Here is a 26,126-nt window from a genome sequence, read left to right on the forward strand (position 1 = left end):
GCTTACACAATGCAGATAAAAGAGAAAATCAAGTATTTTCAATATTTATGTCAGTTTTCAATTACCAATATTATATTGATTGAATTATTTTAGTGCCTATGTTCAGCAACTCTGAGTTGCATTTTTTTATGCAGATGATATATTGTAAAGAGTACAATTAGAATGAGGAAAATTGGGTAGACTATTCAGTACTATAATCACATAAAGTGCATTATTTACAAAAACCTAGAAATTATAGATTACATAAATAATTTAAGCATTCTTATCAAATGTAACAATATGTTATATATATCAAGCTGACTTAAAAGTTAATGCATCTTGGTATAATATCTTTCATCTTTGGATAAAAATCAGACTCTTCATTCCCCCTCCCACTTTGGCAAGACTTTTTATTCTCTTTTTTCCATCAGAACTTTCAAAATATATATTTAGAATCTCTATCCATTTCTTCCATGTTCTCTGAATTCACTCCAAATAGGCTTGCCTGTTTGCAAGACTTTGTTAGTATAAATAAATAATTTTTCCAAAAATGTTGATGCATATTAACACAATTAGTTTTTCCTGAAGTTGTGTGTACCTGTAATTTCTCCAGAAACAATGTATAGAAGGTAAGAATATCATATTGCTCAATGGGGTTTCTAACCCAAAAAATCTTAATGAAACTATTTGTTTAAACCAAAGATAAATTTGAGGACTACTGCCACAAAAAGTGAAACAACGAGTATAATGCCATTACTTATTTGCTGCTAAAGTGTCTTTTAAGCAAAAAAGTCTTTGCACATTTATCTATACACATAGGATCACCATCCCACTGGATACAAAAGAAATTAGATGCCAGGAGAAGGAAATGGCAACCCACTCCAGTGTTCTTGCCTGGAGAATCCCAGGGACGGGGGAGCCTGGTGGGCTTCCGTCTATGGGGTCGCACAGAGTCGGACACGGCTGAAGCGACTTAGCAGCAGCAACATATTTTTAGAGTCAGAATGAATGATTGAAGATAAGCGTCTTTAAAATGCCTTTCAAGCAACTGAACAACATAGGTCTCTGCTTAAATACAGAATGTAGCCACATAAATGAAAAGATGCAAATTATGCTCTCTGGTTTATTTTGCAAGCTGAAATTGTCAACATTAGAATGACATTTTTTTTCAGACTTGGCTACTACTTCCAGAAAGCATCTGCTAATAGTAGCTGTACCAACGATGTATAATTGATTAATTCTGAAAATTAGTTATCAGATTGTCTAACTTTCACTAGCAAACAGCAAGACAGACTAATGCTTTCCTTAATAAATTAAAGAATGTGTGAAAAGTCAGGTATGGAAAGAAGTGTGGAACTGGAATTGTTTCACACACACACAAAAAGACAACAATTGTAGTTAGAGTTTGGTTTAGCTTGTGTACAGTGTAATTGTTGCTTATTTTTCATAAATCTTTAGATCTCTATGACATTATGATCACAAAATCTCATTCTCTTATCTTGGCTTTTCTCCCACTGTGAACTTACAAATAAACTATCTTGTCCATTTAAAGTGTATGATTTATGATTCTGGACTTGGTTAGACTCAGTATTTTCTAAAAAATACAGCCAGATATAGAGCTATTTCAGTTCAGTTCAGTCGCTCAGTCATGTCCGACTCTTTGCAACCCCATGAATCACAGCATGCCAAGCCTCCCTGTCCATCACCAACTCCTGGAGTTGACTCAAACTCATGTCCATTGAGGCGATGATGCCATCTAGCCATCTCATTCTCTGTCGTCCCCGTCTCCTCCCAACCCCAATCCCTCCTAGCATCAGACTCTTCCAGTGAGTCAACTCATCGCATGAGGTGACCAAAGTATTGCAGTTTCAGCTTTAGCATCAGTCCTTCCAATGAACACCCAGGATCGATCTCCTTTAGAATGGACTGGTTGGCTCTCCTGGCAGTCCAAGGAACTCTCAAGAGTCTTCTCCAGCACCACAGTTCAAAAGCATCAATTCTTCAGCGATCAGCTTTCTTCACAGTCCAACTCTCACATCCATACATGACTACGGGAAAAAACATAGCCTTGACTAGATGGACCTTGGTTGGCAAAGTAATGTCTCTGCTTTTTAATATGCTATCTAGGTTGGTCATAACTTTCCTTCCAAGGAGTAAGCGTCTTTTAATTTCATGGCTGCAATCAGCATCTGCAGTGATTTGGGAGCCCCCCAAAATAAAGTCTGACACTTTCCACTGTTTCCCCATCTATTTTCCATGAAGTGATGGGACCAGATGCCATGATCTTAGTTTTCTGAATGTTGAGCTTCAAGCCAACCTTTTCACTCTCCTCTTTCACCCTCATCAAGAGGCCTTTGAGTTCCTCTTCACTTTCTGCCATAAGGGTAGAGTCATCTGCATATCTGAGGTTATTGATATTTCTCCCAGCAATCTTGATTCCAGCTTGTGCTTCTTCCAGCCCAGCGTTCCTCATGATGTACTCTGCATATAAGTTAAATAAGCAGGGTGACAATAAAGAGCCTTGACGTACTCCTTTTCCTATTTGGAACCAGTCTGTTGTTCTATGTCCAGTTGTAACTGTTGCTTCCTGAGCTGCATACAGGTTTCTCAAGAGCCAGATCAGGTGGTCTGGTATTCCCATCTCTTTCAGAATTTTCCACAGTTTATTGGATCCATACAGGGTCCCATAGGTCTTGGATTGTTGTGTTTTCATTTTCATTCCTTTCAATGCCTAGTTTGACTTTTTTTAAATTTCTTCTGTGATTTGTTGGTTATTCAGCAGTGTCTTGTTCAGCCTCTATATGTTGGAATTTTTAATAGTTTTTCTCCTGTAATTGAAATCTAACATTATTGCCTTGTGGTCAGAAAATATGCTTGGAATGATTTCAATTTTTTGAATTTACCAAGGCTAGATTTATGGCCCAGGATGTTATCTATCCTGGAGAAGGTTTCATGTGTACTTGAGAAAAAGGGGAAATTCATTGTCTTGTGGTGAAATGTCCTCAGTTCAGTTCAGTTCAGTTCAGTCGCTCAGTCGTGTCCGACTCTCCGCGACCCCACGAACGACAGCACGCCAGGAATCCCTGTCCATCACCAACTCCCAGAGTACACTCAAACTCATGTCCACAGAGTCGGTGATGCCATCGAGCCATCTCATTCTCCGTCGTCCCCTTCTCCTCCCGCCCCCAACCTTTCCCAGCATCAGAGTCTTTTCCACTGAGTCAACTCGTCACATGAGGTGGCCAAAGTATTGCAATTTCAGCTTTAGCATCAGTCCCTCCAATGAACATCCAGGATTGATCTCCTTTAGAATGGACTGGTTGGATCTCCTTGCAGTATAAGGGACTCTCAAGAGTCTTCTCCAACACCACAGTTCAAAAGCATCGATTCTTTGGCGATCAGCTTTCTTCACAGTCCAAATCTCACATCCATACATGACCACGGGAAAAACCATTGCCTTGACTAGACGGACCTTGGTTGGCAAAGTAATGTCTCTGCTTTTTAATATACTATCAAGGTTGGTCATAACTTTCCTTCCAAGGAGCAAGCGTCTTTTAATTTCATGGCTGCAATCAGCATCTGCAGTGATTTGGGAGCCCAAAAAAATAAAGTCTGACACTGTTTCCACTGTATCCCCATCTATTTCCCATGAAGTGATGGGACCAGATGCCATGATCTTTGTTTTCTGAATGTTGAGCTTCAAGCCAACCTTTTCACTCTCCTCTTTCACTTTCATCAAGAGGCTTTTGAGTTCCTCTTCACTTTCTGCCATAAGGGTGGTGTCATCTGCATATCTGAGGTTATTGATATTTCTCCCGGCAATCTTGATTCCAGCTCGTGCTTCTTCCAGCCCAGCGTTCCTCATGATGTACTCTGCATATAAGTTAAATAAGCAAGGTGACAATATACAACCTTGACGTACACATTTTCCTATTTGGAACCAGTCTGTTGTTCCATGTCCAGTTCTAACTGTTGCTTCCTGACCTGCATACAGGTTTCTCAAGAGGCAGGTCGGGTGGTCTGGGATTCCCATCTCTTTCAGAATGTTCCGCAGTTTATTGTGATCGACACAGTCAAAGGCTTTGGCATAGTCAATGAAGCAGAAATAGATGTTTTTCTGGAACTCTCTTGCTTTCTGCATGATCCAGCGGATGTTGGCAATTTGATCTCTGGTGCCTCTGCCTTTTCTAAAACCTGCTTGAACATCTGGGAGTTCACGGTTTACATACTGCTGAAGCCTGGCTTGGAGAATTTTGAGCATGACTTTACTAGCGTGTGAGATGAGTGCAATTGTGCGGTAGTTTGAGCATTCTTTGGCATTGCCTTTCTTTGGGATTGGAATGAAGACTGACCTCTTCCAGTCCTGTGGCCACTGCTGAGTTTTCCAAATCTGCTGGCATATTTAGTGCAGCACTTTCACAGCATCATCTTTCAAGACTTGAAATAGCTCAACTGGAATTCCATCACCTCCACTAGCTTTGTTTGTAGTGACGCTCTCTAAGGCCCACTTGACTTCACTTTCCAAGATGTCTGGCTCTAGGTCAGTGATCACGTTATCGTGACTATCTTGGTCGTGAAGATCTTTTTTGTACAGTTCTTCTGTGTATTCCTGCCACCTCTTCTTAATATCTTCTGCTTCTGTTAGGTCCATACCATTTCTGTCCTTTATCGAGCGGATATCAATTAGTTCTAACTGGTCCATAGTATCATTTACAGTTTGTTTTTTCTTGTCAATTTTCTGTTTAGTTGATCTATCCATAGGTGTGAGTGAGATATTAAAGTCTCCCACTATTTTTGTGTTATTGTTAATTTACCCTTTCATGTTTGTTAGCATTTGCCTTACATATTGCAGTGCTCCTATGTTGGGTGCATATATATTTATAATTGTTATATCATCATCTTGGATTGATCATTTGATCATTAGGTAGTGTCATTCTTTGTCTCTTTTCACAGGCTTTATTTTAATCTATTTTGTCTGATGTGAGTATGCTACTGCTTTCTTTTGGTCTCTACTTGCATGGAATATCTTTTTCCAGCCCTTCACTTTCAGTCTGTATGTGTCCTTTGTTTTGAGGTGCGTCTCTTGTAGACAGTATATATAGGGGTCTTGTTTTTGTATCCATTCAGCCAGTCTTTGTCTTTTGGTTGGGGCTTTCAACCCATTTACATTTAAGGTAATTATTGATAAGTATGATCCCGTTGCCATTTACTTTGTCGTTTTGGGTTCGAATTTATACGCCCTTTCTGTGTTTCCTGTCTAGAGAAGATCCTTTAGCATTTGTTGGAGAGCTGGTTTGATGGTGCTGAATTCTCTCAGCCTTTGCTTTGTCTGTAAAGCTTTTCATTTCTTTCATGCTTGAATGAAGTCCTTGGTGGGTACAGTAGTATGGGTTGTAGGTTTTTCTCTTTTATCACTTCAAGTATGTCATGCCATTCCCTTCTGGCCTGAAGTTTCTATTGAAATATCAGCTGTTATCCTTATGGGATTCCCTTGTGTGTTATTTGTTGCTTTTCCCTTGCTGCTTTTAATATTCGTTCTTTGTGTTTGATCTTTGTTAATTTGATTAATATGTGTTTTGGGGTGTTTTGCCTTGCGTTTATCCAGTTTGGGACTCTCTGGCTTTCTAGGACATGGGTGACTATTTCCTTCCCAATTTTAGGGAAGTTTTCAACTATTATCTCCTCAAGTATTTTCTCATGGTTTTTCATTTTGTCTTCTCCTTCTGGGACTCCTATTATTTAAATGTTGGTGCATTTAACATTGTCCCAGAGGTCTCTGAGTTTGTCCTCATTTCTTTTAATTATTTTTTCTTTTTACCTCTCTGTTTCATTTATTTCTACCATTTATCTTCTAGCTCTCTTATCCTATCTTCTGCCTCCGTTATTCTTTTGGTTCCCTCCAGAGTATTTTTGTTCTCATTTATTGCATTATTCATTATTGTTTGACTCTTTTTTATTTCTTCTATGTCCTTGTTAAACATTTCTTGCATCTTCTCCATCCTTGTCTCCAGACTATTTATCTGTTACTCTATTTTGTTTTCAAGATTTTTGGATCATTTTCACTATCATTATTCGGAATTCTTTTTCAGGTAGACTCCCTATCTCTTCCTCTTTTGTTTGGTTTGGTGGGCATTTATACTGTTCCTTTACCTGCTGTGTATTTCTCTGCCTTTTCATCTTGTGTGGATTTCTGTGTTTGGGTTACTGTTCTCTATTCTGGCAGTTTGTGGTTCCTCTTTATTGTGGAGGTTCCTCGCTGTGGATGGGTTGGATAAGTAGCTTATCAAGGTTTCATGTTTAGGGAAGCTTATGTCAGTGTTCTGGTGGGTGGAGCTGGATTTCTTCTCTCAGGAGTGCAATGAAGTGTCCAGTAGTGAGTTTTGAGATGTCTGTGGGTTTGGTGTCACTTTGGGCAGCTTGTGTATTGAAGTTCAGACTATGTTCCTGCGTTGCTGGAGAATCTGCATGGTATGTCTTGCTCTGGGACTTGTTGGCTCTTGGATGGTTCTTGGTTTCAGTGTAGGTATGGAGGCTTTTCAATGAGCTCTTATCGATTAATGTTCCCTCGATTCAGGAGTTCTCTAGTGTTCTCAAGTTTTGTACTTAAGCCTCCTGCTTCTGGTTTTCTGTTTTATTCTTATGGTAGACTCAAGACTTCTCCATCTATATGGCATCAATGATAAAACATCTAGGTTAATGATGAAAAGTTTCTCCACAGGAGGGACACCCAGAGAGTTTCACAGAGTTACATGGAGAAGAGAAGAGGGAGGATGGAGTTAGAGGTGACTAAGAGGAGAAGAGGGGGAATCAAAAGTGGACAGAGCAAGCTAGCCAGTAATTAATTCCCTATGTGCTCTCCACAGTCTGGACCCCTCACATATTCATGGAATTACACAGAGAAGAGAAGAGGGAGGAAAGAGACAGAGGTGACCATGAGGAGAAAAGGGGGAATCAAAAGGAGAGAGACAGATTCAGCCAGTAATCAGTTCCCTAAGTGTTCTCTACAATCTGGAACACACAAAGAGATTCACAGAGTTGGGTAGAGAAGAGAAGGGGGAGGGAGGAGATAGAGGCAACCTGGTGGAGAAAAAGGAGAGTCAAAAGGGGGAGAGAGCAATCAGGGCAGTAATCACACTCCCAAGTAAAAATGGTTAGTGAAGATTGGGTTCTTAAAGGTACAATGTTTGATAACAAATAACAAAAACAAATATTAAAAATCTAGAGTAGAGGTTAGACTCTCAAAAATACAATATTAAAAAAAAAACAAAGTCACAAATATTATAAAATATATATATGAAGCTTGCTTTAAAAATAGGGTCTTTTTGTGCAAGGTAATAGTAGGTTATAAAAATCAAAATTAAAGGAGTAATAGAGGACTTAAAAATAATTTTTTTTAATTAGAAAATGATAATAGTAAAAATATATCTAGGAATTTCTCTGGAGTTGTTGTGGACAGTATGGGTTCAGTTCAGTTTCAGATAGTTCCTTGATCTGGCTTATATTTCTCAAGATCTATAGGCCCCTTCCAATGTAGTTGGCGCTAACTACAGGGTTTTAATCTGTTGCACCTGTCACTTCCAAATTGGTTCCCTCTGTTTATTTTAGCTTCTCCTATTTGTATCTTCAGTTTCTAATTTCTACCCTGACACAAGGAGGCAAAGGTGGTCACTTATTTATGTTCACTTGTTTATTCCTGCTGTGGGGAGGGAGGAACACTTCAAACAAATATCACAGGCATGTGTCGGCCACAATGGGTTTGCCCCTGCTCATGGCATGTGTGCTTTCATGGTCTACACTTCTCAGGTTCTAGGTTGCTCTGCTGGAGATCTGTCTGAGGTGGGCCCTGGGTTGCGTGCACTTCCCAGGTCTAAGCCACTCAGGTTCAGGTTCTCAGGTACTCCACAAAGGCACAGACTCGGTTGGGCCTGCATTTTTGTGCCCTTCCCAGGTTCGAGCAGCTCAGGCGACCAAGTGCTTGGCCAGCGCAGTCTCCCCCAGGTGGGGGATGCTTCTTATTACCTCCCTCATCCCAGCCACTCTATTCTCTTGGTGGCTGCAGGCACGCCCCTCGCAGGTGTGCCCTGTGTCTCTTCCTGGGAGCTGATCTCTGGCTGCGACCCTCTTGGCGGATGTCAACTGTCCAGAATCCCAAGAAGTCTTGGTGAGCAACAGAGCCTGCTTGTAGTTTGGTAGAGGATGTCTCTCTGGGGCCGAGTTTGCCCCTTTCCGGCTCTGGCTGCCTCCATCCTGCCTGTCTCCAGTGGGGTATGGGCCGGTCTGTAGCCGGCTAGCTCTCCTCTGGTATTCGCTCATTCCTTTGTTCTGTGAGCTGGCCTGGCAGTGCCTTAGGTTAGGACTTGTTGCAGGATAGTTCTCTCTCTCTCTCTCTCTCTTTTTTCCTCTCTCTCTCTGGCTATCCCACAGTTTAGGTTGATATCTCATTCGGGCCCGGTCCTTACCCTAAGCAATGCAGCCCTCGATTCCCTGTTCAGCCCCTGCTTGCTGGTGGCGGCTGCGAGCACTGGGAGTTGCCATTTGGCACATAATCTGTGGGTTTTATTTATTTTTCCTCCTGGTTATGTTGCCCTCTGAGATTCCAAAACTCCCCACAGACCCACTGGTAAGAGTGTCCCCTGGTGTTTGGAAACTTCTCTTTTAAGTCTCCCTTTCTGGGATGGATCTCCGTCCCTACCTCTTTTGTCTCTCTTTATCTTTTATATTTTGTCCTACCTCCTTTTGAAGACAATGGGCTGCCTTTCTGGGTGCCTGATGTCCTCTGCCAGCATTCAGAAGTTGTTCTGTGGAATATGCTCAACGTTCAAATGTTCTTTCAATGAATTTGTGGGGGAGAAATTGGTCTACCTGTCCTATTCCTCTGCCATCTTAGGCCCACCCCCTGGGAGTGTGTTTTCATCTACAAAGGTTTAGGAATTCAGGAACTCTTTTGAAATTTTGCAATAACAAAGAGTAGTTATTGCATTAATCAACATGAATTACCTATATTTACTAAATAAGAACATAAATACTAAGGAAAAAGGCTTTTAACAAGATATCTAGGAATATATTTTTCCTATTTCTAAAAATCCTTTATTGTTCTTGTTGTTATGGAAGGATTTGGAAAAGTACATTAAGAGCATGACAGTACTTCATGTTATAAGGGGTAACACTACTGGATAACATTTATTACCATGTACCAGCTATTGAGTCTATATCCCACGTCTTGGGAAATCCTCTCACCAATGGGAAGATCACTTGGGACAGGAGAACATCTGGGGCTGTTGGAGGAGAGTGAAACCACTCGTATGTGGCTGACAGGACAAAGTGAGACCTACACAGATGGTCCTTGCCCTAGTTCTGCATGCCCCATACTGGAATGTGTATCTACCCATGCACACAAGGGGCTGGGTGCTAGAATGTGGGAATTCAAGAGCAAACACAGGGAGAGGGCTGCTGCTGGATGTGAGGAGGTAGCCTGAAGGGATGAGAGGGTGGAAATTCACAACAGGGCACACTTATGGAGGAAATCTGGACTGCCATATTCCCTTGTAGCTCAGCTGGTAAAGAATCTGCCTAATCCCATGGACAGAGGAGTTCGGTGGGCTACAGTCCATAGGATCACAAAGAGTTGGACACAACTGAGCAACTTCACTATACTTCTGCAGGAGACCATGGTTTGATTTCTGGGTCAGCAAGATACACTGGAGAACAGATAGGGTACCCACTCCAGTATTCTTGGGATTCTCTGGTGGCTCAGATGGTAAAGAATTCACCTGCAATGTGGGAGACCTGGGTTCGATCCCTGGGTTGGGAATATCCCCTGGAGGAGGGCATGAAAACCCACTCCAGTATCCTTGCCTGGAGAATCCTCATGAACAGAGGAGCCTAGCAGGCTATAGTCCATGGGGTTGCAAAGAGTTCGGCAAGACTGAGCGACCAAGCACACACATAGAAGCAAGTTGCCATTATTGAGTGATGCACAATGTGGGGAGCTGCCATTGCACCCTCTCTCCCCATGTGTTGACCACTGCCCACCAGGCACTAGAAAAGGCCCCTGCCAGTGCTAGCCCTCTTGAACCTACAGTTGAACATTAGGAAAGACTAATGGGCTTTCCACTGCCAGGGCTAGCCCACTCCCGCCTGCCAGGGCTAGCCCTCTCCCGCCTGCTGCCAAATGCAAAGAAACAAAAAACAAACCCGACTGGGGCTGACCCTGCCACCGGCAACTAGAAAAGGTCCCTGAAGGGGCTGGACATCTCATGCCACAGGCCAGGAGCTAGTAAAGCCTCCCACCAGGGCCAGATCTCTCCTCCCTACTGCCAAAGGCTAGAAAAAGCCCCCACCAGGGCTGGCACTCATGTGCCTGTGATCGAACACATGGAAAGGCCTTTAGAGGGCTAATGCTCATGCACTTACCTGCTACTGGGGAATATGAAAGACCATTGCCAGGGCTGGCCCACATACCCCTGATGCCAGCACTAGAAAAGGCCCTTGCTGGGACTGGGCATCTTGTGTCAGTGGCCAGGAGCTAGTAAAGGCTCCCATCAGGGCTGAATCTCTCATGCTCATGGCCATTGGCATCCCTGTGTGCCTCATCACCAACAGGGCTGGATCTCTTGTGGCAACTGACTCCTCCACGCACTTGTTGCCACCAGAGCTTCTGTGACCCCAGGAACTATGCCAACTCTGTGCCCTGTCCTCACTGGGGTAAACACGAGTTTTGGCAGACTTAGCACCTACAAAACATCTGAATGGATGAGTACCCCTGCAGCCAAGACAGACCTCGCTTTAGCAGCTGTAGACTTTGTGGTCTCATACCCGTGGGGGTTGGGCCAGATTGAAGTCTGAGCTGCCTCTATAACATCCACAACAGGTCCAGATCCATGATAACTGCAATTCTGGGTCCTGACTGCAGTGACTCTTCTCTGGTAGCCTGGTGAAAACAATCTCTGAGAGAAACCAGGGTCAATTACCAGCACACCCACAGTTAAGTCAGGGCTGAGAGCAATGCCAACATCATAATCTGAAAGCTTGTACAATGGGTGAAATGTGCCATAACAAACCACATTTACAGGTGAATACATGCAGAGGAGGAAAACCCAGCAACTTCTCTCCCAACAGAAGTGTTCCAAATCCACCTATGTCACATCACAGATCAGAAAAAACAGCTAATAAGCAGATCTGGGGGCCTTTACTCCAACAACTATGAAGCATACCATGCCCCGGAGAGGGTAATGACAACCACAGAACAAAGGAGAGTTTTCACTCATATCTAGGGCAGGCTCTGAGCAACACCAATCAAATCCACAAAGAGATAAAAGCACAAGCCTCTGGACCAAACTCATCCACCAAGGGGGGAGAAACCAGAAGCAAGAGAAACTATGATCCTGCAGCCAGTAGAAAGGAGACCACAAACACAGTAAGTTTGATTTTAAAAAATGAGATGACAAAGTAATGTGCTGCAGATGAAGGAGCATGACAAAAACCTAGAAGAACAATTAAATGAAAAGGAGATAAGCAATCTATTTGAAAAAGAATACAGAGTAATTATAGTAAAGACAATCCAAGATGTTAGAAGCAGTATAGAAGCATGGATTAAGCAAAGACCTAGAAGAAGTAAAGAACAGAGATGAACAAGACAATAACTGAAAAGAAAAATACACTTGAAGGAATAAATAGCAGAATAACTGAGACAGAAGAACAGATAAGTGACCTGGAACACAAAATGGTAGAAATATCTGTTGTGGGACAGAATAAAGAAAAAAAGAATGAAAAGAAATGAGCACAGTCTCTTGACAACAGTAAATACACAAACATTCAAATTATAGGGGCCCAGGGGCTCCCCTGGTGGCTCAGAGGTTAAAGCGTCTGCCTGCAATGCAGGAGATCTGGGTAGGACCCCTGGGTTGGGAAGATCCCCTGGAGAAGGAAATGGCAACCCACTCCAGTGTTCTTGCCTGGAGAATCCCATGGATGGAGGAGCCTGGTGGGCTACAGTCCACAGGGTCGCAAAGAGTCAGACACGACTGAGCGACTTCACTTTCTTTCACTTTCAGAAAAAGAAGAAAAAGGGAAAGGGCCTGAGAAAATATTTGAGGAAATCATAGTTGAAAACTTTCCTAACATGTAAAAGGAGATAGTCAAACAAGTCTAGGAAGCTCAGTGAGTCCCATACAGGAAAAACTCAAGGAGGAACTCACCAAGACACATATTAATCAAATGGACCACAGCCGAATGTGGTCCACTGGAGAAGGGAATGGCAAACCACTTCAGTATACTTGCCTTGAGAACCCCATGAACAGTAACAAAGGGCAAAATGATAGGATACTGAATGAGGAATTCCCAAGGTCGGTAGGTGCCCAGTATGCTACTGGAGCTCAGTGGAGAAATAACTCTAGAAGGAATAAAGGGATGGAGCAAAAGCAAAACCAATACCCAGCTGTGGATGTGACCAGTGATAGAAGCAAGGTCCGGTGCTGTAAAGAGCAATATTGCATAGGAACCTGGAATGTTAGGTCCATGAATAAAGGCAAATTGGAAGTGGTCAAACGGGAGATGGCAAGAGTGAACGTCGACATTCTAGGAATCACTGAATTAAAATGGACTGGAATGGGTGAATTTAACTCAGATGACCATTATATCAACTACTGTGGGCAGGAATCCCTTAGAAGAAATGGAGTAGCCATCATGGTCAAAAGAAGAGTCCGAAATGCAGTACTTGGATGCAATCTTAAAAATGACAGAATGATTTCTGTTCGTTTCCAAGGCAAACCATTCAATATTAAACTAATCCAGGCCTATGCCTCAACCAGTAATGCTGAAGAAGCCGAAGTTAATCGGTTCTATGAAGACCTACAAGACCTTTTAGAACTAACACCCAAAAAAGATGTCCTTTTCATTATAGGGGACTGTAATGCAAAAGTAGGAAGTCAAGAAACACCTGGAGTAACTGGCAAATTTGGCCTTGGAGCACGGAATGAAGCAGGGCAAAGGCTAATAGAGTTTTGCCAAGAGAACGCACTGGTCATAGCAAACACCCTCTTCCAACAACACAAGAGAAGACTCTACACATGGACATCACCAGATGGTCAACACCGAAATCAGATTGATTATATTCTTTGCAACCAAAGATGGAGAAGCTGTATACAGTTAGCGAAAACAAGACCAGGAGCTGACTGTGGCTCAGATCATGAACTCCTTATTGCGAAATTCAGACTTAAATTGAAGAAAGTGGGGAAAACCACTAGACCATTCAGATATGACCTCAATCAAATCCCTTATGATTATACAGTAGAAGTGAGAAATAGATTTAAGGGACTAGATCTGATTGATAGAGTGCCTGATGAACTCTGGAAGGAGGTTCGTGACATTGTACAGGAGACAGGGACCAAGACCATTCCCATGGAAAAGAAATGCAAAAAAAGCAAAATGGCTGTCTGAGGAGGCCTTACAAATAGCTGAGAAAATAAGAGAGGCGAAAAGCAAAGGAGGAAAGGAAAGATATAAGCATCTGAATGCAGAGTTCCAAAGAATAGCAAGGAGAGATAAGAAAGACTTCCTCAGTGATCAATGCAAAGAAATAGAGGAAAACAACAGAATAGGAAAAACAAGAGACCCCTTCAAGAAAATTAGAGATTCCAAGGGAACATCTCATGCAAAGATGGGCTCGATAAAGGACAGAAATGGTATGGACCTAACAGAAGCAGAAGATATTAAGAAGAGGTGGCAGGAATACACAGAAGAACTGTACAAAAAAGATCTTCACGACCAAGATAGTCACGATAACGTGATCACTGACCTAGAGCCAGACATCTTGGAAAGTGAAGTCAAGTGGGCCTTAGAGAGCGTCACTACGAACAAAGCTAGTGGAGGTGATGGAATTCCAGTTGAGCTATTTCAAGTCTTGAAAGATGATGCTGTGAAAGTGCTGCACTCAATATGCCAGCAGATTTGGAAAACTCAGCAGTGGCCACAGGACTGGAAGAGGTCAGTCTTCATTCCAACCCCAAAGAAAGGCAATGCCAAAGAATGCTCAAACTACTGCACAACTGCACTCATCTCCCACGCTAGTAAAGTCATGCTCAAAACTCTCCAAGCCAGGCTTCAGCAGTATGTAAACCGTGAACTCCCAGATGTTCAAGCAGGTTTTAGAAAAGGCAGAGGCACCAGAGATCAAATTGCCAACATCCGCTGGATCATGCAGAAAGCAAGAGAGTTCCAGAAAATCATCTATTTGTGCTTCATTGACTATGTCAAAGCCTTTGATTTTGTGGATCACAATAAACTGTGGAACATCCTGAAAGAGATCGGAATCCCAGACCACCTGACCTGCCTCTTGAGAAACCTGTATGCAGGTCAGGAAGCAACTGTTAGAACTGGACATGGAACAACAGACTGGTTCCAAATAGGAAAAGGTGTACGTCAAGGTTGTATATTGTCACCTTGCTTATTTAACTTATATGCAGTGTACATCATGAGGAACGCTGGGCTGGAAGAAGCATAAGCTGGAATCAAGATTGCTGGGAGAAATATCAATAACCTCAGATATGCAGATGACACCACCCTTATGGCAGAAAGTGAAGAGGAACTCAAAAGCCTCTTGATGAAAGTGAAAGAGGAGAGTGAAAAGGTTGGCTTGAAGCTCAACATTCAGAAAACAAAGATCATGGCTTCTGGTCCCATCACTTCATGGGAAATAGATGGGGATACAGTGGAAACAGTGTCAGACTTTATTTTTTTTTGGGCTCCCAAATCACTGCAGATGCTGATTGCAGCCATGAAATTAAAAGACGCTAGCTCCTTGGAAGGAAAGTTATGACCAACCTTGATAGTATATTAAAAAGCAGAGACATTACTTTGCCAACCAAGGTCCGTCTAGTCAAGGCTATGGTTTTTCCCGTGGTCATGTATGGATATGAGAGTTGGACTGTGAAGAAAGCTGATTGCCGAAGAATCGATGCTTTTGAACTGTGGTGTTGGAGAAGACTCTTGAGAGTCCCTTATACTGCAAGGAGATCCAACCAGTCCATTCTAAAGGAGATCAATCCTGGGTGTTCATTGGAGGGACTGATGCTAAAGCTGAAACTGCAATACTTTGGCCACCTCATGCGACGAGTTGACTCACTGGAAAAGACTCTGATGCTGGGAAAGGTTGGGGGCGGGAGGAGAAGGGGACGACGGAGAATGAGATGGCTGGATGGCATCACCGACTCTGTGGACATGAGTTTGAGTGTACTCCGGGAGTTGGTGATGGACAGGGAGGCCTGGAGTGCTGTAATTCATCGGGTCGCGGAGAGTTGGACACGACTGAGCGACTGAACTGAACTGAACTAACAAATATTAAATACAAAGAAAAATATTAAAAGAAATAAGGGAAAAGCAACAGATAGCATTCAAGGGAATCCTCATAAGGTTATCAGCTGATTTTTCAGCAGAAATTCTGCAAGCCAGAATGGGATATATTTAAAGTGATAAGAGGGAAAAATCTACAACCAAGAACTTTCTATACAGCTAGGCTCTCATTCAGATTTGATGGAGAAATCAAAAGACTTACAGATAAGAAAAACTGAGAGAATTCAGTACCACCAATCCGGTTTTATAACAATTGGAAAAGGAGCTTCTGTAGGGAAAAAAAAAAATGAGAAGAGAACAAAAGAAGAAAGGAAGGAAAATAAAGATGTTCAAAAAAAACCCTTAAATTGGATGGATGGATTCAATGTCCCAAATGTAAATGGATTAAATGTCCCAACCAAAAGACACAGACTGACTGAATGGATAAAAAACAAATCCCATATATATGCTGTCTACATGAGACCCACTTCAAACCTAGGGATACATACATACTGAAAATGAGGAGATGGAAAAATATATTTCATGTAAATAGATATCAAAAGAATGCTGCCATATCAATACTCATATCAGACAAAATAGACTTTAAAGACTTTTAAAAGAGACAAGGAAGAACACTACATAATGATCAAGGGAACAATGCAAAAAGAATATAAATCAATTGTAAATATTAATGCACCCAACACAGGAGTAGCTTAGTACATAAGGCAAATACTAATAGCCATAAAAGGGAAATTGACAAAAACACAGTTATAGTGGAGGACTTTAACACTCCACTTACACCAATGGACAGATCATCCAGACAGAAAATTAATAAGGAAACACAAGCCTTAAATGAAATATTAGGTCAGATAGACTTAATTGATGTTTATAGGACATTTCATCTAAGGAAAGCATTTGCTTCTCAGGTGCACATGGAACATTCTCCAGGATAGATCAATCTTGGGTCACAAATCAAGCATCAGTAAATATAAGAAAATTGAAATTTTATCAAGAATCTTTACTGACCACAATGCTATGAGATTAGAAATCAATTACAAGGAAAAAAGCTATAAAAAACCACAAAGACATGGACACTAAACAGTATGCTACTAAATAACAAATGGACCACTGAAGAAATCAAAATGGAAATTTAAAAAAAAATACCTAGAAACAAATGACAATGAAAACGTGACAACTCAAAACCTATGTGATGCAACAAAAGCTGTTCTAAGAGTTTATAGCAATACAATCCCATCTCAAGAAACAAGAAAAATCTCAAACAATCTAACCTTACACCAAAAGCAACTAGAGAGAGAAGAACAGACAAAATCCAAAGTTAGTAAAAAGAAAGAAATCATAAAGATTGCAGCAGAAATAAATGAAATAGAAGCAAATAAAAGCTGATTTTTCAAGAATATAAGCAAAATCCAAAGTTAGTAAAATGAAAGAAATCATAAAGATTGCAGCAGAAATAAATGAAATAGAAGCAAATAAAAGCTGATTTTTCAAGAACATAAGCAAAATTAAATGTAGCCCTGATTAGCCAGGCTCATTTAAAAAAAAAGGGAGAGAACTAAAATCAGTAAAATTAGAAATGAAAATGTAGAACTTACAACTGAAACTGCAGAGAAACAAAGGATCATAAAATATTACTACAAACAACTCTATGACAGTAAAATTGACAACATGGAAGAAATGGAAAAATTCTTAGAAAGGTACAATCTCCTAAAACTTAACCTAGAAGAAATAGAAAATATGAATAAATCAATCACATATAATGAAATTAAAACTGTGCTGGGAAAATTGTGTTTTTCATTAGGGGAATGGCACATTAACTACTAATACTGTTAGACCGTGAGGGAAAGGATTTGTGGTAAGTTTTCATAGACAACTTGAACAATCAAGTTGATAAAACTTTTGAAACTGAATTATTAGGTTTCTGTTTTTAGACAGATCTCCACATTGAGGAAAACTCCCTGGGGATGAATATAAAATTGAAGACACTAGGGATAAGATGAATGGAAGAGAGTTCAAATAAAAGTGGTTTGGATGGAATAAAATTAGACAGTTTCAGTTTATTTGAGCATTATCAAGAACAAAGGAGAAAAGTCTGTCTTAAGTCAAAAATCAAAACTTTGATCTTTCTTCTTCTAAAAGATCAAAACAATAAATTTCACAAATACCTGAGGTCCTAAAACTATCAAAATCAAAGACCTAGAAAAGGGTGCTCACAGAAACAAAAAATGGAACAGAATAAAATTCTTACAAGCAGTAAAAGCATATTAAAAAGGCATGTCCACAGAATAGGTAATCGTTTTAACAATCAATTTAAAAATGATCTAAAATTCATTCAGTCAGTTCATTTCAGTTGCTCAGTCGTGTCCGACTCTTTGCGACCCCATGAATCACAGCACACCAGGCCACACTGTCCATCACCAAATCCCGGAATTCACTCAAACTCATGTCCATCGAGTCAGTGATGCCATCCAGACATCTAATTCTCTGTCATGCCCGTCTTCTCCCGCCCCCAATCCCTCCCAGCATCAGAGTCTTTTCCAGTGAGTCAACTTGTCGCATGAGGTGGCCAAACTACTGAAGTATCAGCTTTAGCATCAGTCCTTCCAATGAACACCCAGGATTGACTTCCTTTGGAATGGACTGGTTGGATCTCCTTACAGTCTAAGGGACTCTCAAGAGTCTTCTCCAGCACCACAGTTCAAAAGCATCAATTCTTCGGCGATCAGCTTCACAGCCCAACTCTCCCATCCATACATGACCACGGGAAAAACCATAGCCTTAACTAGACGGACCTTGGTTGGCAAAGTAATGTCTCTGCTTTTCAGTATACTCTCCAGGTTGGTCATAACTTTCCTTCCAAGGAGTAAGCGTCATTTAATTTCATGGCTGCAATCAGCATCCGCAGTGATTTTGGAGCCCAAAAAAATAAAGTCTGACACAGTTTCCACTGTTTCCCCATCTATTTCCCATGAAATGATGGGACCAGATGCCATGATCTTTGTTTTCTAAATGTTGAGCTTCAAGCCAACCTTTTCACTCTCTTCTTTTACTTTCATCAAGAGGCCTTTGAGTTCCTCTTCACTTTCTGCCATAAGGGTGGTGTCATCTGCATATCTGAGGTTATTGATATTTCTCCTGGCAATCTGGATTCCAGTCTGTGCTTCTCCCAACCCAGCATTCCTCATAATGTACTCTGCATATAAGTTAAATAAGCAGGGTGACAATATACAACCTTGATGTACTCCTTTTCCTATTTGGAACCAGTCTGTTGTTCCATGTCCAGTTCTAACTGTTGCTTCCTGACCTGAATACAGGTTACTCAAAAGGCAGGTCAGGTGGTCTGGTATTCCCATCTCTTTCAGAATGTTCCACAGTTTATTGTGATCCACACAATCAAAGGCTTTGGCATAGTCAATAAAGCAGAAATAGATGTTTTCTCTGGAACTCTCTTGCTTTCTCCATGATCGAAGGGATGTTGGCATTTTGATCTCTGGTGCCTCTGCCTTTTCTAAAACCTGCTTGAACATCTGGAAGTTCACAGTTCACATATTGCTGAAGCCTGGCTTGGTGAATTTTGAGCATGACTTTGCTAATGTGTGAGATGAGTGCAATTGTGCGGTAATTTGAGCATTCTTTGGCATTGCCTTTCTTTGGGATTGGAATGAAGACTGACCTTTTCCAGTCCTGTGGCCACTGCTGAGTTTTCCAAATTTGCTGGCATATTGAGTGCAGCACTTTCACAGCATCATCTTTCAAGATTTGAAATAGCTCAATTGGAATTTCATCACCTCCACTAGCTTTGTTCGTAGTGATGCTTTGTAAGGCCCACTTGACTTCACATTCCAAGATGTCTGGCTCTAGGTCAGTGATCATGTTATCGTGACTATCTTGGTCGTGAAGATCTTTTTTGTACAGTTCTTCTGTGTATTCTTGCCACCTCTTCTTAATATCTTCTGCTTCTGTTAGGTCCATAAGGTAATGCTATAAGATGAAAGAAAAATGTATCAGAATTATAAAACATGAGTTCTAGGGTGATAAAACTCAAAAAACAAATTACAAATAAATGAAAAAAATCTGTTTCAGAAGTGAAATCTGTAGAAGAAGAATAGAATGTATGAATAAATATTTTAAGTGTTTTAATGGAAAGGCGTGAGGAATATTTACAAAAAAATTTAAATAGCAAAAGATAAAAACAATTCAAGAAAGTGACAAATAATGAAAGTACAGAAGTTTCAACATATATAATAATACTCCATGAAGATTAAACGAAAATTAGGAAATAAAAAAAAATTCAAAGACCCTAATTTTTAAAAAAAATCAGATTTGGAATTCATATTGAAATAGAACATCTTAGAAAACATGCTCTTCAGAAAACACAAATCAATAATGATCAACACCATGACATATTCTCTTGAAATTATTGGACTTCAAGTAAAGAAAAATAAAATGAGTTGTTACGGGAAAAAAACTTACTTACACTGAAAGAAAATTAGATTGTTCTCAGACTTTTCAAGAAGAATTTTATGACAGTTATAAATTGAGTGATATGTTTAAGCTAATCAAAGGAAGAAAATATGTCAAGGTTTTAAAACCTGGTAAAATTATTTTTCAAGTATAAAAGAAACAAATAACATTCAACAGAAGCACATTCAGGCAATATTAATTCCTTAAGGAAAATATAAGAATAAACTTTAGATAATCAAAATATTGAGAGATACATAAGACATAGTGGTGAGCAATAATCATAAATTACTTATAACACTAAGACTAAATGAGAGTTATAAGAGAGAGACTGTTATGTAATGAATATATGTGCAGTTACTGTAGATATAAATACAACAAATGTGGTGTGTGGAGAGTGTATATATGTATATATAAAATGTGTATATATATATATGTAAAGTGTATATATATATATATATATAATATTGAAAATATTCTTAATATTATCTCTTGAAGCCTGCTGTTAACATGGGATAGATATACAAATGTGTAGGTTAGGGGTCGTGACCCCCATGCAGTCCAAAATTCACCTCTTACTTTTCAGTTGTCCCTCAATGTCCACAGTTCCACATCTGCAGGTTAAAGCAACCACAGATCATGAAATCATTTAGTGCTGTAGTAGATATGCATTGAAAAAACCAATGTATAATGGAGTCAAGGAAGTTAAACACATGTTGCTCAAGTGTCAACTACCAAAACTACAAAAAGTTATAATTTCAACTTTATTACTACAACTATTACCTTAGCATATGAATATATTTTTTATAACTATAGAACAACATTGTAGCCTTAGTTCACTAAGAATAAACTAGAGCGAACGCACTGGTCATAGCAAACACCCTCTTCCAACAACACAAGAGAAGACTCTACACATGGACATCACCAGATGGTCAACACTGAAATCAGATTGATTATATTCTTAGCAGCCAAAGATGGAGAAGCTCTATACAGTTAGCAAAAACAAGATGAGGAGCTTACTGTAGCTCGGATCATGAACTCCTTATTGCCAAATTCAGACTGAAATTGAAGAAAGTGGAGAAAACCACTAGACCATTCAGGTATGACCTAAATCAAATCACTTAGGACTATACAGTGGAAGTGAGAAATAGATTTAAGGGACTAGATCTGATAGATAGAGTGCCTAATGAACTATGGATGGAGGTTCGTGACATTGTACAGGAGACAGGAATCAAGAATATCCCCAAGAAAAAAAATTGCAAAAAAGCAAAATGGCTGTCTGAGGGGGCCTTACAAATAGCTGTGCAAAGAAGGGAAGCAAAAAGCAAAGGAGAAAAGGAAAGATATACCCATTTGAATGCAGAGTTCCAAGGGAAAGCAAGGAGAGATAAGAAAGATTTTGACAACGATCAACACAAAGAAACAGAGGAAAACAATAGAATGGGAAAGATTAGAGATCTCTTCAAGAAAATTAGAGATACCAAGGGACCATTTCATGCAAAGATAGGCTCAATAAAGAGCAGACATGGTAGGGACCTAACAGAAGCAGAAGATGTTAAGAAGAGGTGGCAAGAATACACAGAAGAACTGTACAAAAAAGATTTTCACGACCCAGATAATCATGACGGTGTGATCACTCACCTAGAGCCAGACATCCTAGAATGTGAACTCAAGTGGGCCTTAGGAAGCATCACTACGAACAAAGCTAGTGGAAGTGATGGAATTCCAGTTGAGCTATTTCAAATCCTGAAAGTGCTGCACTCAATATGCCAGCAAATTTGGAAAACTCAGCAGTGGCCACAGGACTGGAAAAGGTCAGTTTTCATTCCAACCCCAAAGAAAGGCAATGCCAAAGAATGCTCAAACTACCACACAATTGCACTCATCTCAAATTCTGCAAGGCTTCAGCAATATGTGAACCATCAACTTCCAGATGGTCAAGCTGGTTTTAGAAAAGGCAGAGGAACCATAGATCAAATTGCCAGCATCCGCTGGATCATGGAAAAAGCAAGAAAGTTCCAGAAAAACATCTATTTCTGCTTTATTGACTATGCCAAAGCCTTTGACTGTGTGGATCACAATAAACTGGAAAACTCTGAAAGAGATGGGAATACCAGACCACCTGACCTGCCTCTTGAGAAACCTGTATGCAGGTCAGGAAGCAACAATTAGGACATGGGACAACAGACTGGTTCCAAATAGGAAAAGGAGCATGTCAATTCTGTATATTGTCACCCTGCTTATTTAACTTATATGCAGAGTACATCATGAGAAACTCCAGGATTGAGGAAGCACAAGCTGGAATCCAGATTGCCGGGAGAAATATCAATAACCTCAGATATGCAGATGACACCACCCTTATGGCAGAAAGTGAAGAACTAAAGAGCCTCTTGAGGAAAGTGAAAGAAGAGAGGGAAAAAGTTGGCTTAAAGCTCAACATTCAGAAAATTAATATCATGGCATCTGGTTCCATCACTTTATGGCAAATATATGGGTAAACAGTGGAAACATTGACTGTCTTTATTCTTCTAGGCTCCAAAATCACTGCAGATGGTGATTACAGCCATGAAATTTAAAAATGTTTACTCCTTGGAAGGAAAGTTACGACAACCTAGATAGCATATTAAAAAGCAGAGACATTACTTTGCCAACAAAGGTCTGTCTATTCAAGGCTCTGGTTTTTCCAGTAGTCATGTATGGATATGAGAGTTGGACTATAAAGAAGGCTGAGCGCTGAAGAATTGATGCTTTCGAACTGTGCTGTTGGAGAAGACTCTTGAGAGTCCCTTGGACTGAAAGGAGATCCAACCAGTCCATCCTAAAGGAGATCAATCCTGGGTATTCATTGGAAGGACTGATGTTGATGCTGAAACTCCAATACTTTGGCCACGTGATGTGAAGAGGTGACTCATTGGAAAAGACCCTGATGCTGGGAAAGTTTGAGGGCAGAAGGAGAAGTGGATGATAGAGGATGAGATGGTTGGAGGGCATCACTGACTGAATGGACATGGGTTTGTGTGGACTCTAGGAGTTGGTGATGGACAGTGAGGCCTGGCGTGCTGTGGTTCATGGGGTCTAAAAAAGTCGGATATGACTGAGCAACTGAACTGAACTGATATCATAAGAGTATTATGTCTAAAACATGAAAGCTATGCTGTTACTTCTATCAGTAGAGCATAATACTATTAATACCACTAATATAATAACCTTCTCACTCTCACTGATGCTGCTGCTAAGTCACTTAAGTCGTGTCCGACTCTGTGCGTCCCCATAGACGGTAGCCCACCAGGCTCCGCCGTCTCTGGGATTCTCCAGGCAAGAACACTGGAGTGGGTTGCCATTTCCTTCTCCAATATCTCACTCTCACTACATTGTTAATTATAAAACAATAACTGTGTCACTAGTATTTCTGCATTATAACTACAACTATAATATACACTATAACACCATAATTACAACTATAACACTGAACTTTATTACATGAACATTGTATATCACTAGCACCATATTCATTTCTATAGCATTATGATTACTACCTTATCACTATAACTATCATAATAAAATTATCAGTTCAGTTCAGTTCAGTCACCGCTAGTATAAAATATAGTGTTAGTCACTCAGTCGTGTCCAACTCTTGGCAACCCCATGGACTGTAGTCCAACAGGCTCCTCTGTCCATGGAATTCTCCAAGCAAGGATACTTGAGTCGGTAGCCATTCCCTTCTCCAGGGGATCTTCCTGACCAGTGTACCTAAAACTTTATAAATGTAACTATAACTCTAAGCAAAAGTATAAAACTATCAGTATAACACTATCATTATTTTAGCAATACTCTATGACTTTAACATTAATGCATACTTTTAGTGTTATTGTTAGAGTTATAGTTCTCTACATTTAGTGCTAAATTTATAGTATCGTGCTCGACTTAGAGCCAATATAACTATACCACTACCACTCTAACTACAGTATAACCATAAGAGCAACTCTGCATCAATAAATATAGAATAGCCCTATAACATGAACAATTATACATTTAACATATTAAAAATAACCATAGCACTATAAATACGATGATATCATTATAATAATATGTATAGCATTATAAAGTTACAGTATTATAATATACGAGCACTATATTAATAAGTATAACATGGCAACTATATGATATCACTATAACAAGGATTTAATAATCTAAATGTAACTACAGTCCTATAACTCTTTATAACACAATAACATCAGTTTCATAATTATAACTAAATTTTAGTTATAATAACTAAATTCTTACTACAATCCAATACTATGATATTAAAACATAACACTACTGTATAACCATAACAATATAAATATAATGATAACATCATAACTATTGATATAACAAAAAGATAATCACTACAATGTTAAGACTATCACTATAACTGTATACACATAATTATAACTGTAACAGTATAACTATATCATTATAATTATAATTATGCTCCATTATAGCTAAAATATTACAAATAAAATCATGATTCTATAATTATATTTTATAATTATGACACTATAAATATAGCCCTATGGCTACAATACTAAAGTATGCAAAACAAACAAAATGACTATAACCATATAACTATAACCATAACATCATAACTACAATCAAACTATCATTAAAACAGTCTGAATATCACTATAACAATAAAACTATTATTATGACTATAGCAGTCCAGCTGCACCATTATAATGACAACTATAATGCTCTACCTACAATACTATCACCATAATGCTAAAACTATGACTATATTAATAACCCTATAACTACATCTATAGCATTATAACACTAGTAATATACTTATAACTATATAATAACAATAAGCATATTCTTATAACTGGAATATTACACTTTATAACTAAATAATAAATCTTAAATAATGACCACTATGCTAAGACTATAAAATTTTACCAAAATCTGTGACTCTATAACTCCAATTTTCACTATAAATGTAACCAGATTCCATAACCACATCACAAAACTTATAAATACAACAATAACTATAACAATTTAATTCTGATCATAAGATCATAGCTATAGTAAAATAACACTATACTTATAAGTGTAACACTACCAGTATAACAATTCCATGAAAAGTAGAACACCAACAGTATAACCATATTACTAATACCATACCTATAACCTAGATACAAGGTCTATATCATTAAAACCTATGATTATAACTGCATATCTATAACACTGTCATTATATTGGTAATAACTATAAGACATTACAGTCATTTTATCACTGTAAATATAATTTTAGCACTATAATCTTAGTGATGTAATAGTGCTATAACATTTTAACTATAAAATTAAAATTATTATTATCAATATCATTAAAAGCTGTAACTACAAATAATAAACTTGAACCATACAGCTGTAAAACTATGATTATAATTGCAACACTGTAACTAAAACACTATAACAATAGTATAACTATTACTCCAATACTGTATCTATATCAGTATTACTATACTACTGTAAATGCAACTCCATGATCCAGCTATATTTGGAACAATACAACTCAATATGATAACCGCATAAATATAATCATAAAATTATCACAATAACTCTATAAATGTAATTTAAACTATTACTATATCACCATACTACTATATCTATAATGTTTATAGTACAGATATAACACATATAGTAATGTATTATGTATGTATATACACACACACATACATACATACACTCATACATGCAAAAACACATACATACATACACTATGAGCATCCTTGGCTCACAAATAATTATAATTTAAAAATACATTTTTCTATCAAAATAAACAAGGACAAAGAACTCTTAGAAAATGGCTATTTTCACTTTAGGAGCAAGTAATATTCAATATAAGTATGGAAGGTATTGTCATACCAAACATTATTTGAATCTAATGTAGACTTACCACATATATATAATTTATTGAAAACATGAGGCACAGATTCATAAGTTAAATAATATAATAAAAGTGTAAACAGATACCCAAAAGGCTGAGCAATCTATAGAATTATTGTTCATTGCTGCTGCTGCTGCTAAGTCATTTCAGTCGTGTCCGACTCTGTGCGACCCCACAGAAGGGAGCCCAACAGGCTCTCCGGTCCCTGGGATTCTCCAGGCAAGAACACTGGAGTGGGTTGCCATTCCCTTCTCCAATACATGAAAGTGAAAAGTGAAATTGAAGTCGCCCAGTCATGTCCGACTCTTAGTGACCCCATGGACTGCAGCCTACCAGGCTCCTCCATCCATGGGATTTTCTAGGCAAGAGTAATGGAGTGGCTTGCCATTGTCTTCTCCATACTTTTCTTTCAG

This window comes from Moschus berezovskii, chromosome X, assembly GCF_049115385.1.
Source record: "Moschus berezovskii isolate FMDL1 chromosome X, NW_MosBer_1.0, whole genome shotgun sequence".
Lineage (NCBI taxonomy): Eukaryota > Metazoa > Chordata > Mammalia > Artiodactyla > Moschidae > Moschus > Moschus berezovskii.